The 15,077-nt window shown below is 38.1% G+C and overlaps 1 non-coding gene across 1 annotated transcript; it reads right to left on the reverse strand.

Annotated features, from left to right (window-relative positions):
* Positions 1-5,467: 5,467 nt before the first annotated feature.
* On the reverse strand, positions 5,468-5,573 carry LOC121978861. The gene has a single exon (XR_006111197.1). It is a non-coding gene; the product is annotated as a small nucleolar RNA R71 (small nucleolar RNA).
* Between the last annotated feature and the right edge of the window lie 9,504 nt (positions 5,574-15,077).

Raw genomic sequence — 15,077 nt, forward strand, 5'->3', positions numbered from 1 at the left:
CTTGGGGCTCTTCCCCATTACTTGGGAAAGGGTTCTCCCCTTTGGGGAGGCCCTAGATCTCCTTCCATCTTCGCCAATCCGTCCACCTTCGGAGCAAGCTTTACAAGTAAGAAGACCGACGGATCATAGATAAGCATTACTCTCTTCTCTATCCCTTGTTTTGGAGTGTGTAATGCTTAATTTCTTGTCTCTTATTTGTAAATCCTTTGCTATGGAGTAGATCTCTAGATCTAGGATGTAGGAAGTAGTTGTGATGTGATTGTGAATGTATGAACTATGTATTTGGACATTTTCTTATGCAATGAAGTGCTTATATCATCATCTATGTGTGTTGTGCCTTGTGTGCGTTTGACGAGATGTGTATGAGGTCAATCCATGCAGATGTAGGGTTTAGATTACCATGTAAAGGAAGAGCCCTGGAATGTAAGATCATGGGACCTTGTGATAGAAGGTATCCCTTGTTGGAGCAATCCCAATGGTCCGTGAGACCATGTGTTTTGGTGTTTGGGCAAAGAGTTTAAGTTAGGTTCACCCTTGTTATTTAATATGTGTATGTGAGTGTGCAGGTATGCAGGATACACATGTGACTCAGGTTGATGGCTTCGGGTCCGGTGAAGGATAGAGCATCCGAGGGACCGTTGACAAGGCAGCGAGGACAAGGGCCGAGGGAAGCAACTTCGAGGCATACGCGAAGGATGACATTGGGGACGAGCCGTGGGATTGAATGCATCCGAGGGACGAGAGCCAAAGGAAGTAGGCTTGAAGGCAAGAGGTCAAGGCTGCAAAGAAGCGTCAAGTGAGTCATAAGGGTGAGGGTACGAGTGCATGAGAGATTGTACTCGGAGTAAAATCCTAGTTTTAGGATTTTACTATAGCAGTACTGTAGCAGTCGACTGCATGTTTTAGCAGTCGACTGGTGATTCGACCGTGCAGTGGACTAGGAGCGAACAGAATGCTTCTGTTTGTTCGGTTAGTGTGGAGCAGTCGACTGCTAGTTTAGTAGTCGACTGGTATCGAGCTGTTGGGATATAACGGTCGAATTTCCACAGAGGGCAGTCGACTGCATGTTTTAGCAGTCGACTGGTAGGCGGGGTTTTCAACCCGCGGCCTATATAACCAAGGCTTGAAAGCTTGGTTATCTCTGACGAAATTAGACTTGGTTAAAGTCTAATTAGAAGTCTTTTGTGCTCAAGAGATCTTTGTGTGCCAAGAGGTCTTGGTTGGAGTTATGGTGAGGTTTCTCCATGTTGGAATGTATACTAAAAGCCTAGCTTTTGTATAAACATTTATAAGAATCACATTGGTCAAGTGTCTACATTTATATATACCAAATGTAGATGTTCAATTAATTTATATTGTAGATAACATAGTGTGTGGTGTCACACACAGAAGATTGTGTTATCGGTTTTTTATAAATTATAAACAGTAGCTCACGACTAAGATGGAAAGGAACAAACCATTGGAATAGTCGTAATGTAATTAGGCATTAGTTTATCTTGACTAATAAATTACACTAGTACACTTTAAGTGTATTGAGCAGGACCATTTAAGGTAAGTTCTTTTTATACTGATTTAATAAAAGAACTAGACCTTAATTATTATGGAAGTGTGTGCTCTTAATCCTAATATAATAACCAACACATATATTTGATATTTATTTTTTTAATTTATCAATGGGTGAGATTTAGTTCGATAAATCAATAAGCCCGATAAGTTGGGAAATGATGTTACTTATAGTGTGACTTGTTGATTATAGAAGGAAACTGTGTCCTAGTAATTTAGGTTGATAATGTCCCCAAGAGGAGCTCATAAAGATTGTCATGTTAAACCCAATAAGCTCAATAAGTTGGGAAATGATGTTACTTATAGTGTGACTTATTGATTATAGAAGGAAACTGTGTCCTAGTAATCTAGGTTGATAATGTCCCCAAGAGGAGCTCATAAAGATTGTCATATTAAACCCTGCAGGTGGACTTAGTCCGACATGACGATAAGGTTGAGTGGTACTACTCTTGGACTAAGATATTAATTAAATGAATTGTCAGTAACTCACTTAATTAGTGGACATTCGACATCTTAAACACAGGGAGACTAACACACTCATAATAAGAAGGAGCCCAAAAATGTAATTTGAGATTGGTGCAGTAGTTCAATAATAATTCTTTAGTGGTATGAATTATTATTGATGAAGTTAAGTTGTGTGTTCGGGGCGAACACGGGAAGCTTAATTTCATCGGGAGATCAAAACCAATTCCTCCTCTCGGTCCCTATCGTAGCCTCTTGTATATAGAGATTTATACCCACCACATACCCACCTTCTTACCCACTTTTTGTGGCCAGCCAAGCTAGCTTGGAACCCAAGCTAGGGCCGGCCAAGACCCAAAGGTTGAGCCAAGTTGGTGGCCGGCCAAAGCTTGGGTCCCGAGCTTAGGTGGCCGGCCACTAGAAAATTAAAAGGAATTTTTATTAAAATTATTTCTTATGTGGATATCATGGTTTTAAAAAAGAGAGTTTAAATTTTAAATCTTTCCTTTTATAGCTTTCTACAAAAGATTAAGAAAAGATTTGAAATCTTTCCTTATTTGTAGATTGAAAGGAGATTTTAATTTTGAGAAAACTTTCCTTTTTTAACCATGTTTATGTTTTAAAAGAGAGCTTAAAAATTAAATATTCTCTTATATTAGTTTCTACAAAAGATTAAGAAAAGATTTGATATCTTTCCTTATTTGTAGATTGAAAAGAGATTTTAATTTTTAGAGATAACTTTCCTTTTTGGAAATTATCCACATGTTTAAAAGAAAGATTTAGTTTATAAAATTTCCTTTTTACTAACCATGAAGGGATTAAAATTATTGGAGAAATTTTTATAAATTTCTGGAGACAAATTAGGAAGTTTTAATTAATTAAAACTTTCCTTGTTTATAGCTTGTGGTGGCCGGCCATTATTATTAAGAGAAGAAAATTGTTTTTTAATTAAAATAATTTTTATTTTTCATGGCAAAAAAAAAATTAAGGAAGTTTTTATTAAAATTTCCTTATTTGCCAAAACCAAGGATTATAAAAGAGGGGGTAGAGGTGCCTTAATGGCTAACGACTCTATTCTATTCTTCCTCTCTTTTCTTCTTTGGTGGCCGACCCTAGCTTCTCCCTCTTCTCTTCTTCTTGTGGCCGGCGGTAACTTCTCTAGGAGCATGGTTGGTGGCCGGATTTTACTTGAGGAAGAAGAAGAAGAAGGAGGCTTTGTTTCCTAGCATTCCTTGGAGCTTGGTGGTGGTCGAACCTCATCTTTTTATGAAGATATCTTGGTGGCCGAAACCTACAAGGAAGAAGAAGGTGCTTGGTGGTTCTCATCTCGGAAGATCGTTGCCCACACAACGTCCGAGGTTAGAAGAGGAATACGGTAGAAGATCAAGAGGTCATTAAAGTTTACAAAGAAAGCTATTACTAGTATTTATTTTCCACATCATGCTAGTTTATTTTTCCTTGTATGAATTCCAAACACAAGAGGCAATTAGATCTAGTTTTTCGAATTAGTTTTTCGAGTTTGTGTTTTCTTCTTTTTCAAATTTGTGATTCGATTGTTCTTTTTGGTTAACCTAGAGTTATTTAAGGAAATTAAATATTAGCTTTCCTTAAAAGACTTTGTCTAGGCGGTGGTGGTTGCTCCCATATCCAAGAAGCCCATGTGCCTCGCCATGTAGTCTTGGAAGCCAATTTTGGAAATTAATATTTAATGAAATTAATAACATAGGTGGATTTGAATCAATAGTGTTAAGTTCCGCTTGCGATTCAAATCTAAACCATTAAGAACAGATAAGTTAAATTTGGAATCAATGATTTTAAGTTTCGTCTGTGATTCCTAATTTAACTTCTAAAGAACACAATAGGTTATTTAAGGAAACGTTCGACACTTGTACAAAATTTTTTGTACAGTGGAACCGGTACGTTTTCCTAGGACTAACCAACACTTCACCCACAAGGAGGTTGAGCTAGCCGGAGTTTACCGGGGATTAATCCACCGACGGATTGAGGGATCGTCCACCTTATGGACACGCCATGGAGTAGGAGCAAGTTATCTCCGAACCACGTAAACAAATGTGTTAGCGGTTTGCATTTCCTTTCCTTTCTTAGTTTTAGTGTTTAGCTTTCATATTTGTAGTTAGTTTGTATTTCCGCTACGCATACTAATAAGTGTAGGAAGTAATCGATTTGGGGGTGCCGTCTATCCAACCCCCCTTCAAGCCGGCCACCGATCCCCTACATCCCTTACTTTCTACGGCGTTTCCTTGAAACGAGGATCAACTCTCTACTAGGAAAACTAATTAGAGTTTAGAGGATTCTCCCAAATTAATGTTAGGAAGTGATCTGTGTAATCTAGGAACGTAGGACCGTGGGCCCTTGTGACAGAAGGATGATCCCTATAATCAGACTTCCTAAATTATATCCTCTACTTAATTGCATTAATCTATCGTTAGGAAATGATCTATGTAATCTAGGAACGTAGGACCGATGCTCCCTATAATCGGATTTCCTAAATTACCTCTTCTACTTAATGGCGGTAGAACTTGTGTAAACTCTTCGGTGTAATCTTCGCAGGGTTGTATCGGACTCTAGTTGCAATTTCTACACAAATGTAAGCATGGAGTTAGGTAAATGAACAATGCATTGAGACATTAACTAGCATCGCAACGAAACCTAAATCCTAGTATCTATCACCTTTCATCCACTTACGATCTTTACTCTCTCATTTCTTTTTTTCTTTCTGTCTAGCATTGGTTAATCACTTTAGATAGTCTAGATAATTCGCCGTGCGAAATTAACTAGTGCTTAATCAACAGTCTCTGTGAATTCGATATTCTTTTATTACTGACGATGAAATTGTACACTTGCGGTGACGTAACAAGTTTTTGGCGCCATTGCCAGGACTGTTTTCGATTAACATTAGTTGATTAGCATATGAGTTATTCTAGACATTTTTCTTTTTTTCCTTTTGCATTTTCTTTCTTGTTTTCATTATGAATTTTATTTCTTGTCTTTAGTTCTTCATTTTTGTTTTTTCTTATAATTTTTTCTTAGATATCGATGAGCACTAACATGTCAAACATGCCCTTAAGAGATTTCTCTGCATCCATTTCTGCAAGATTTATGTCTCCCATTGTGCAGCCTTATATTAAAACAGAAAGTTTTCAACTAGACTCAGAGTTAATTTTCATGATACAAGGTCACAAATTTGGAGGAGAAGTATCAGAAAGTCCTTATCTGCACCTTGAGACATTTCTAGAGCTTTGTGATATGGTGAATTGTGAAGGAGTGTCAGCAGATGTAGTTTGATTGATGACATTTCCTTGTAGCATCAAGGATAAAGCAAGGACTTGGTTATATACTCTCCGTCCTCAAAGCATCACAAGTTGGGAACAATTGGAGAAACAATTTCTGAATCATTTTTTTTCTCCAAGTAGAATAATTTATATGAGGAATTGCATCACCAATTTTGCTCAGGCACATGGAGAATCACTATTTGAAGGATGAGATAGATTCAAGAGTCTTCAAAGATAGTGCCCTCATCATGGTTTGAAGAAATGATTGACTTTGCACATATTCTATAGGGGAATTTCTTTTTCAGATAAGTGTTTGTTAGATTCATTAGTTGAAGGTTCTTTTATGAACAAGAGTGTAGAAGAAGCATATACATTAATTGATCAAGTGACATTGAATTTCCATGAATGGTCGAGAAAAAGTTGGATGGAATCTCCCTTAAAAATTCAAGAAGTGCAAGCCATAAATACAAGAGAGACTGTCAAACAAAATGCAGTTCAGCCACCCAAGAATGTTGAAATTCACAAGTCACAGAATGAGGAGTTCAAACATTTGGGGGCGAAGATTGATAGTATAGTTTCAAAATGGTTTAAAGAAGATCCCCCTCCTACACAGATAAGATATAGTGAAAATAGTAATGATATTAAGTTGAGAAGTGGCAAGAATAATGAAGAACTTTTGAAGAAGGATATATCTAGAATTGAGGAGAAGAATAATAGAAGACCACAAGAACTCAGTTCCATTACTCTAGGAGGTTTCCAAAGGCCAGAAGTACCTTTCCCTCAACGGTTAATCACACCATCAATAGACAAGCAATTTGAACCTCATCCACAAGCTCAACCATGTCCAAGACCTTCACTAAGGGTTCCTTTTCCACAAAGACTAGTGAGGGCCAATGAAAATAAAGACTTTGGCAAATTCTGTGATCCAAATACGATTGAGTCCGGATTTCCTATTGTATATAAAGATAAAGACTCTTCAGATGAGGATTTTATTGATAATGCAGTGGATAACAAGTTTTCAGATCTACCTTATGGATTTACAGGGTGTTATGATGAAATTGAATTTTCAGATGATGAATGTGATGTGGTAGATCAACTTAAAACTGCAAGTGAAGTTATTGATCCTCTTATAATTGATTCTGCAATTGAGGATATTGATGTTGGTTTATTTTTTGATGTATGTGTTGATGATAATGATATGGAAGGAAGTGTAGGGAGTTATGTTGTGGAAGCAGCATCTCAAGAATCACCTCCTTTGTCCACACAACCTTCTGAGATTATGAGAGTTGCAAGGATTGAATATGTTGTGGACCAATGTATAGGGACTTATGCAGAATTAGCAGAGTGTCAAGAATCACCACCTTTGGTAGCACCAATGCCTGAGCCAGAGCCAGAGCCACAACCATTATTAAATTCAGAAGAGGTCACATCCACATGTTTAAAACTTTCAGGTATCTCTCAACAAAGTAAGGTTAGTATTCTTAGTGATCCTTTGAAAAACTTCATAGAGGTACCCAACATTAATTCTATTGGATGTGTTTCATCTTTTGATACATGCTCTGTTAAACTTAATATTTTTATAGTTCTTTCTTATATTTCTCTTGTATGGGAGGTGTTCTTTTTCTTTGCATGTGCAGATTTTCATGGGGCCTATAATTAGAAGCTCAATCTGAACCGTCTTCGACCACCTGAAAGAACTTCAAAGAAGACGAAGATGGAGAGAGCGATATTTCAATTTTTAACTCCAATATTGAAAGCTTTCTCCATAATAAGAGCCCTTGGTAGGAGGGTTCTAAAATATCTTACCCATTCAAGATCGCGATTTCGTTAAATCTAATGAGGTGGTTGAGCTAATGACCTTAAACAAACGCTTCTTGGGAGGCAACCCAAGTTCATTTCCTTATTTTCATTTATGTCTTTTAGTTCTTTCTAGTTGCATTTCTTTCTTTATAATAAACATGTATCCTCTACTTAATTTTTGTTGTCAATCTTCTTTTATAGGACTCAAAGATTAGGAGGAGGGCAACTACATGATGGAGAAGTTCATGACATGGGTATTTGGCATGCATCATTTGGTAACTTCTCTTACTTTAAATCTCCTCCACATTGTTTTTAGTTTTCATTGGGACAACGAAAAGTTTAAGTCTAGGGGGATGCATTAGATGCATTTGGTTTAGTTTAGTTTTTACTTATTTCTTTTGCATAATAAATTTTTGATTAGATGCATTTGGTTTGGTTTAGTTTTTGCTTATTTCTTTTGCATAATAAAATTTTAATAGTTGCATCATTCATCGTATTATGATTGTTTGTTCCTTAATGCAGAATACTAGCAGTTTCATCTAGATATTTATGTTGTATAATTTGGTATGCTAGTATGTCTATTGATACATGTTTTCATATCCATAGTAGCATGAAGTGAGCATTGTTATTACTAGAAGAATTTGAATGTTGGCCTAGTTTTAGGATCTCTTCACATTATGCTTGACTTTGATGGTACATATTTTTGAAAATAGTCATGATTCATAGAATCAGGCTAGTACTCTTGCTTCTATGATGACTTCTCAACTACATTTTGGTTACTGGATAAACTCAGATCATGTAAGCTCATTTGGAAAAATTAATCCCCCCCTCCCAAAAAATGAAAGTTTGTTCAAGTTAATACTTTGCAAACATTCAAAGAAAAAAGAAAAAATAATAAGGGATAAAAAAAATAGTTATCGTGAGTGGAAATTAGAAATTCACCCCTTTGTGACCGAGTTAGATTACTGGGGAAATGAATACTATGTTTCTCTTGATACTGAGTATTCCTTTAAGACCTTGTGTAGACGATGCATAACATTTTTGAGGGGAACGAACCTTGTGTGTGGCAAGTAAGTGTCTATCACCGGAAGTATGAGGAACACGATTAAATGAAAAATTGACTAGGCTTAGAGATTGACACTTGAAAAAGTTAACCCACTTATCTCACTGAGCATGGAGAACTTCTACTTAGGCCACACTTAAATAATTTTTGTATCTTGCTCACCAATGGAATCATTTGATAGGATTAGATTTACTTGCTAGAGATTATGATGCATTATTTAATCACATGAGTTTAGATGCAGTTTTTGCTTGTACTTACCTGCCACACGCAAGGTTCGTTCCCCTAAAAAAAAAATACTATGTATCATCTACCCAAGGTCTCAAAGGAATACTCAATATCAAGAGAAACATAGCAATCATTTCCTTAGTAACCTAACTCGATCTCAAAGGGGTGAATTTCTAGTTTCCACTCACGATAACTATTTTTTATCCCTTATTATTTTTTTCTTTTTTCTTTGAATGTTTGCAAAGTATCAAACTTGAACAAACTTTCATTTTTTGTTTGGGATTTATTTTTCCAAATGAGCTTACATGATCTGAGTTTATCCAGTAACAAAAATGTAGTTGAGAGGTCACCATAGAAGCAAGAGTACTAGTCCGGTTCTATGAATCATGACTATTTTCAAAAATATCTATCATCAAAGTCAAGCATAATGTGAAGAGATCCTAAAACTAGGCCAACATTCAAATTCTTCTAGTAATAACAATGCACACTTCATGCTACTATGGATGGGAAAACATAGATCAATAGACATATTAGCATACCAAATCACACAACATAAATATCTAGAAGAAACGTGCTAGTATTCTGCACTAAGGAACAAACAATCATGATGCGATGAATGATGCAACTAGTAAAAATTTATTATACAAAAGAAATAAGCAAAAAATAAACTAAACTAAACTAAATGCATCTAATCAAAAATTTATTATGCAAAAGAAATAAGCAAAAACTAAACTAAACCAAATGCATCTAATGCAACTGGGAAAGTCCTATCTAGAGATTAGGCAAGGATAATTCCAACGGGAAAGTTGGCAGAAGAGGAAAATCCAAGTGGGTCATTGTTGACTGGACACTTGATGTTGAAAGTCCTGGTGAGTGAAACCAGGCAGTGAGAAAATCCTGGTGAGTGAAGCTAGGTGAATGACCTAGTGAGTGAAGCTAGGCAGATGAAAATCCTGGTGAGTGAAGACAAGTGAAAGCCCTAGTGAGTGAAGCGAGGCAGTAAGAATGTCTTGGTGAGTGAAGCCTGACAATGGAAATCCAAGTGGGTCAAGGATGACCGGACATCTGGTGATTGGAAGTTTAAGTAGGTCAAAGGATCGACCAGATACTTGCCACAAGGAGAAAAGTCCGAGTGGGTCAAGGGATTGACCGAACATTTGGTGAAGAAGTCCCAGCAGGTCAAGGTTAACTGGATGCTAGGCAATGAGGAGTCCTAACAGATCAAGGTTGACTAGATGTTGGGTTTGGGAACCCTAGATTTGAGTTAGGCAAGTTAAGGTTGGTCAATTGATCAAGTGATTGATTGGAATAGAGCCCAATAGATCAGCCGATCGATTGAGACTGTGCTACGAGTGAAAGCAGCCCAATCAATCAGTTGATCGATTGTGCCACGCTAATGATCAACCGATCGATTGGGGCTAGATTTCTCACAGGAATGCGAGGAAGTCTGAATCAATCGATCAATCGATTTAGGGCTTTTCCAGCGAGAGCACAGAGACACTCTGAATCGATCGGTCGATCGATTGAAGCCTCCCCAATTGATTGGTCAATCGATTGGGATATGACCGTTGCCCAGGATGCAGGTTTTGGACGATTGGGATCGCTAGGATCTGATGTGGCAATCGATTGGGAGGAGACCCAATCAATTGGGAGCCCTAGATCGCAGAATATAAAGGCGACAATGAGTTAAAATGAGGGAGCACTGACACAAAGTCTTCTCCCCGATCTTCACACGATTTTCTCCGCCACTCTCCGCTAGTTCTTGGAAGCTCTTGGGGGCAAGTGCTATTGCACTTCCAAGGTTCAAGAGGTGATCTACATCAACAAGATCAAGCAAGAGAAGGTTTTTAGTTTATTCACTTGTGTATTTTCTTCTTGTTTGAGTTCATCTTGTTGTGAGGAGATTATATGAGGTTTCTCCACTTCCGGTAGTTACTAAGGAGTTTCTTTCTTAGTGGAGAGTGCTTGTGTGTGTGGATTTTTGGATTAGTCACCTCTTCTTGATGTGGATACCAAGTAAATCCTGGTGTTATCATTGTGAACTTGCTGTGAGGTTTTCCGTTGTAACATCATCATCTACGAAACAAGTGAACGAGTGCGACGAGCTATTCACCCCCCTCTAGCTTCCGAATCATTCCCAACAAGTGGTATCTGAGCGAGGTCATTTTTTACCGGACTCATCACCGGAAGGGCAACGAGCTAGAGGAAGAAGAAGTCGAAGCCCCCAAATTTCATTAAGTCAAAGACTTCATCAAAGACTCAATTTCAAAATGGATTTCCGAGATGGACTCGGATTTGACACAAGAATGCCTCCACCATTCACATCGACAAGCTTCGATTCCTGGAAATCAAGAATTGAAAACTTCTTCATGATGGAGATAGAGCAATGGTTTGCTCTAATGGAAGGATTTGAAGTTCCAACGGATTCAAAAGGCAAAATCCTCAAGAAAAGCGAATAGAGTAAGGATCAAATTCAAAGGTGCGAGGCAAATGACAAGGTAACCAAATTATTGGTTAGTTTATTGTCAAGCACAATTTTATGCAAGATTGGAGAATGTAAAGATACCAAGGAGTTTTGGAGCAAGTTGGCAAGAATTCATGAAGAGCCCTTTACTACAACAAATCAAAACAAATCTAAAGAGGGCAACTCATCGGATCAAGAAGAAGAGAACTCCGAGGTTGAGAGGTGCTCAACATCGGAAGAAGAAGAAGTCCAAGAAGCTTCATCCTCAATGGAGGGCAAAAAAGAGACAAAGAGGGAGCATACTCTTTGTTCAATGTGCAAGAGGATGAACATGAAGAGGCCTCCACCTCTAGTATTGAGGGGGAGCATCGTCCATTGACGCTAGAGCAAGAAGAAGCTTCTATGTTATGGTCAAATAGAGAGAAAGATGATGCCACTTACACAAGTCAAGAAAAATCAAATGGAAGATCATGTGCCACCCATACAAGCAATGGTATAGAAATTTCAATTAGTAATAATAAAAATCATATTATTTACTTTGAGTGTAGGGAGAAAGGGAATTACAAAAGCAAGTGCCCTAAGTTGACCAAGAAGAAAGGTCAAGTGACACCAAAGAGCATGGAGAAGCCCAAAAAGGCCGATCCCATAACAAGGAATAGCAAGGAACACATTGTGTGTTTCTTATGCAATCAAAGAAAAATTATCAGAGTCAATGTCCTAAGGGAAGGAAACCGACCAAAGTTAATGGAGGAAGCTCAAGTCAAGAGGAACCTTCAAAGGGTAAACTCAAGTATCATTTATTGAGCCAATTCCATTGACCCATGATAAAAAGCATGATAGAAATAATTTATATCATTTCAATATTATTTATTATGAAAATAGAAGGCTTGATAGGATCAAAGAAAAAGATGAAGCTCTTCATACTAAATCTACCTCACCTAAGGTTAGGAATGTAGATAATAATCTAGGCAAAAATTCTAAGGATTTTAGATATACGCCTAGAAATAGAAATGCTCAAGAACTAAATGAAAAATCAAAATCTAAGGATTTAAGGATGGAAAACTAAGTCTTAAGGTCAAGGCTTGATAAATTGGAAAAGACCCCTAAAAAGGAGATCGGTGGCAGGCTTGAAGGAGGGTTGGATAGATGACAACCCCAATGCTCGCTTCCTACACTTGTTAGTTTGCGCAACGGAAATACAAACTAATATGAATACAAAGAAAGTTAAAGACAAGAAAGAGATCAAACCAAGCTACACAATCATTTAACGTGGTTCATAGATTGCTTGCTCCTACTCTACGGCGTGTTCTTGAGGTGGACGATCCCTATTTGTCGGTGGATTATCCTCCGGCAAACTCTGGCTATCTCAAGTCGCTCCTTGTGGGTGGAGAAACCTCACCACAACACCAACCAATACTCTTGAGACTAGTAGACTACTAATTAGGGTTTACCACCACTAATTTTGTCAACTATAACCAAGCTCCCAAGGCTTAGTTATATAGGCCACAGGTTAGAAAACCCTGCATACCAGTCGATTGCTAAAACCATTAGTCGACTGCTATAGTAACTTCTACAGTGTTACTACAGTAATTGCTACAGTACTGCTACCGTAACTGCTACAGTAAAACCCTAAACTTGGGATTTTACCCTGTGTACAATCTCTCATGCACTCGTACCCTCACGACTCACTTGACCCTTCATTACACCTTGACCTTTAGCCTTCAAGCCTACTCCCTTTGGCTCTCGTCCCTCGGATGCATCCAAGCCCGCGGCTCATCCCCAATGTCATCCTTCGCGTATGTCTTGAAGTCGCTTCCCTCGGCCCTTGTCCTTGCTGCCTTGTCCACGGTCCCTCGGATGCTCCATCCTTCACCAGACCTGAAGCCATCAATCTGAGTCATATGTGTATCTTGCAAACCTGCACATTCATATACACATATCAAATACAAGGGTGAACTTAACTTAAACCCTTTGCCTAAACACCAAAACACATGGTCGCACGGACCATCGGGATTGCTCCAACAATCTCCCTCTTTTTGATGTTTGACAATACATTTAAGTTAGGAAAAATAAATAGAAAATAAACATGCTAAAAACAATGAACTTACGATGCCAAGGCTACACACTTGGACTTACACCGCCGAATGGATTTACGTTGCCAAGGCTACACACTTGGACTTATACCGTCGAATTATAAACAATGCAACATGCATTTGAACATATCCCAAGGCTCCCCCTACACCTATGCTCTCCATTGAGCTAGGAATTTTCCCACATAGCTTTTTAAGAACCTATCACAAGGCTCCCCCTGCGTAAAGACACTTAAGGTTTTCCCAACTAAACCTTACTTCTCCCCCTTTGCCTAATATCAAAAACTCCCAACAATATCCCAATTATCGAAAACTTAATCATCAAATTGACTCTAAACCCGTGTATTTATTCCCCATGGATCTCATATACATATACGAGCTGACCCGGTCAAAATCCAGTACTGAAAATACTTTCAGACTGGTATCAATCAACTACAAGAAGTACCAGTCGACTGCCCTTATCGAAATGAGCTTACAGAGACATTCTGTGCTCAAAAACACTATTACTAGTCGACGGCTAACTGTAGCAGTCGACTGGTACACTATTTCTGTAAAAATCAATCTTTTCTGACCAGCTTCAGAAATGCACCAGAAATTCCACAGACCTCCAAAAATTCTCAAATTTTGTAGAGAGCTATATTTTATCAATGTCTACTTGGAAAAAATATATATAAAAATATATTTATCACAATCCCCAAGATTGACACAAAATACAAAACTAGCTAAAAAAAAAGTTCAATTAAACCTGACCTAAAGTCCTAGTTTTAGCTTCCTCTTGATGTATTTGCCTATACTAACCCACAATGCATCCTTAGCATTGGTTTATATGACATATATACATCCAAAACCAATTATCATGCTATATGACCCCAATGTCATATTTCTAAGCATGAAACATAAATCAATTGTGCCAAATCCCTAGGTTTGAGACTCAAGTCCGTCTCCAAACCACTTGACACATTCCATGGCTCATCTAGACTCCCAAGTAAAATCCACCTGAGATCCATTGGCCATGAGTCCCAACTTAACTCTCTGAGCTCCCCCTAGAACTCTTAACCTTAGCCACCTCCCTAGATGAATCGTCTACAATTGTTAGGCCACATCGGTGCACCTCTGGTGACACTTGGCCTACAAACCTAACCTTCTTAACCTTGGACACCTTGTCTTTGGTTAATTTCTCCTTACCTTTAAATGACTTTTCCTTTCCATTTATTGACTTCTCCTTACTATAGTTATATGCAACCCTAGCATAAGACTTTACCTTAGCATTGGAGACATTAGATCGGTATCCCAAACCCGATCTACCATTGTTGGGTTTTTGACTACCAAACACCATGCTTAACCCTCTAGATCCAACATTGAATCTATCTAGGGTTTTCTCTAATTGATCAAGCTTTTCTTTCAAAGCTTGATTTTCCCTTTCTAGGTTCCTAAACTAGAGTTAACATGTCCACCATGGACATTCCTAGACTTATCCACTTTTCTTGGCATATGTCTTCCCTTCTTGGGATTAATGCCTTGGGTCTTCTTAGGTCTATCGTTTCTAGAGTTATCATGAATGGGTTTCCTAGGGTTATGATCGATATTTACCCTACTCTTATCATGATATTTGAAATCAAAGTTATGCATGGGTAAATAATAGCAATTATTTTTAGCATGCATGGGTGTATAAGAATTAAACCTTGAATTGTAATTCAAGTTAGGGTATACCTCCCTTACCCTTGAAGCTCCCCCTTGACTTGAGCTTTTCTTCTTCTTCTCTTTCTTCTATTTCTTTAATTGCGCAAGCTTCTTGATCTCCCTCTTCTTGGGGCATTTTGTGTGGTAGTATCCCTTCTCCCCACATGTGAAGCATACGATGCGCATTCTCCTTCTTTGTACTTCTTCATTCCTACAACCCTTGTTAGTGTTTAACATAACTTGAATGGGTTTAGGATTTACCTCTTTTTTATCCATTGGACACCTACTCTTGTAGTGTCCCTTCTCATTGCACCCGAAGCAGACGATGTAGTCTTTTAACTTCACTTCGATGGAGATGCTCACTAGGTTGACCTCCAAGATCTCTTCTTCATTTGTCTTGGATTCTTCTTCAACCTTTGAGGATGTAGATGATACCT

This window comes from Zingiber officinale, chromosome 4B (assembly GCF_018446385.1).
Source record: "Zingiber officinale cultivar Zhangliang chromosome 4B, Zo_v1.1, whole genome shotgun sequence".
Taxonomy (NCBI): domain Eukaryota; kingdom Viridiplantae; phylum Streptophyta; class Magnoliopsida; order Zingiberales; family Zingiberaceae; genus Zingiber; species Zingiber officinale.